Raw genomic sequence first — 2,607 nt, 5'->3', positions numbered from 1 at the left:
CCAAAATATCCCTGACAATGCTCCCCAAGTGCTATTCACAATTTCAGGGACCTAAGGAAGTAAGAGGGAAAAGGGAGTGGGGCATAGATCAAGGCTGTGTCTTGAAAAGGAATTTTCACTCTTGGAGGGAGAATTAACAACATGATCCAGAGGTAATCCATGTTGGAAAGAACACTTTCTTAAACAAGTCAAAGATCTGAATTCTAGTCCTAGCTCAACAATTTATTAAATTGCTAAAAATTCAGGGAAGTCACCAAGCCTCAATTTGTTCAACAGTAAAATGTGAGCAATAATTCCTGTCCTTTGGAGCAGCTAGTGCACTGGCCCTAGAGTCAGGAGGACTTGAATTCAAATTCAGCCTCTGATACTTAATAATTACCCAGCTATGTGACCTTGGGCAAGTCACTTAACCCAACTGTATTAAATGAATAAAATACAAAAATAAATAATTCCTTCCCTTCCTACCTTACATTTGGGAAGAACTATTGAGATGACTAGCTAAAAACTTGATAAAGGGTAATGGAAACCCAACCTAATGAAAAATGTCAACATCTTTTCTCTACTCCAACTCCCCTCCCTTAGACATATATTCAAAATATTATTTGTTATTGATATTTATTCTTTGTTCTTGAAGAGGACATCAGGAAGGTGATGCCATGACTTGCAAGTGAATTGGATTTGTTGTTGCTTGTCCTTCTTTCTTAGAGATCAGGACGTGATGCCAGAACATGCATGTGAACTGTGAATGAAGTGGGGTGCTGTGCTAAGTCACTAGCCTCATTTTCTCCCTTGGAGTCATCTGGGTCCAGTGGTCAGATATGAATCAGGACAATTGGAGATAACCTTTGTTGCAAGGCAATCAGGGTTAAGTGACTTATCCAAGGTCACACAGCAAGTAAGTATCAGAGGCTGGATTTGAACATAGGTCCTCCTGACTTCAGTACCAGCGCTCTACCCACTTCGCCATCTAGCTGCCAAGAGATGTATGTGAATTGGATTTAAGTGAGGAAGGACCATGCAAAGTCACCAGCCTCACCCAGAGAGCCATCTGGATCCAATGCCAAGATAAAAAAAAAAAACTGTGGTTCATTTGAGGAAAAGATCAAAGGCTCTGCATTGCTCTTGGCAGCCTTCCCACACCCCACTTCCTCCTCATTCTTTTCCTCCTTTTCTTCTTCCTTGTCTTCTTCCACATAAACATGTAAAATCTCAGTTCAGTAGCACTTTTGAACATAGCTATAACTTGGAATTCCTCTTATCCTCTCTCCCAAGAACTACAAAGGAGCAAAATAGGCAAGGCAGCTACTGCTGGGGAGTCCTGTGGGTAGGGATGGAAAGTTGATCACCCCCACTCCCATCCCCACCCGCAACTTCCTATTATAACTAATTATTCTTGTTTGAAAGAAAAAAGTATGCATGAATGATTAGAAAACCACCGTTCCAGTCAGGAATACCTCAGTCAAGTCCTGGCTGATCCATCCTGCTTTTGCGATTCTGAACAAGTCACTTCTTAAGGTCAATGGGAGAGAAGATGTTGTTCTGCATTGTCAGTAGTAACCTCACTTGAGAGTTTTAAATCCTCCAATTCACTAGACTGATCACTATCCATATTCTTTGCCTTACTAGGGACCTTGGACAAGTCATTTTAATCTCCAGGTATCCCAGGCATCTCTCTAAGACTATCATTTACAGGGCAGGTGCTAATTTATAGGGGTAGAGGAAGTTTCCTTTCCTGGGAACACCCTATTCCAAATGAAATCCAGGTCCTGTCTTAGTTCTTAATAAGTAGGTACTGAAAAACTGCAAGTACGTTCAGTAGAATTTAACAAAACTTGGCGCCCCGAGTCAGAGCCTTTATACAAGAAAGCTATCCCAGGAAACTTAAATGTAAGTTTGATTTTTAAGAGCCCCAAGCAGAATTCAATCCAAATTATAAATGAGTTAAAAAAAAAAATCAACTTCCTCCTGTAGTCAGCAGCCACCGCAATAAATTCATAAATTCTGAACTCCCAATGGCCCCTAGATAATTAACCTTATCTCCTGGTGGTTTTTTAGAAATGAAGCAAGGGTTGTTCAGCCTTTTTCAGCTTTTTCTGCAGTAGTGGAGATGGGAGAACCAATCCTCTCCTCAACACAAACCAATAAACCTCTGGCCAGTTCAAAGCAGGTGTTATTTTTTTTGCCCCTGACATTCACTCCTCTTCCCCAGTTAATCCTCCAAGATAGCTTTGTCTCCACAAATCCAACCCAATCACTTAAAACCTTCCCATTGACATCGTAATATTTCCAGGCTATATAGACTCTTGCCCACTCTCTCTGAAAAAAGGACAGGAGGGAAATGTTGATGGAAAGAAGGAAAGAAACAAGAGGCAGCTTTGTAGGTACTTGGGCAAGTTCATTGGCTATTTGTCTCCAGTTTTTGCAGTGGACAAAGGGAATGTTTAGTGGGAAAACTGCTGACACTCAACTTAGAGCCTTCTACTTCTTTGGGTTAGAAAAGGACTTGACTGCAGTCTAGGGGGGGGGTGGGAGGGGTGGGAGGGGATTGAGTTTTCCTTTCACTTTCTGAAGCTGCCACCTGGGGAACAGAACTACAGTTCCCACCAA

The sequence above is a fragment of the Macrotis lagotis genome, chromosome 7 (genome assembly GCF_037893015.1).
Source record: "Macrotis lagotis isolate mMagLag1 chromosome 7, bilby.v1.9.chrom.fasta, whole genome shotgun sequence".
Lineage (NCBI taxonomy): Eukaryota > Metazoa > Chordata > Mammalia > Peramelemorphia > Peramelidae > Macrotis > Macrotis lagotis.
This window is presented reverse-complemented; position numbering follows the sequence as displayed.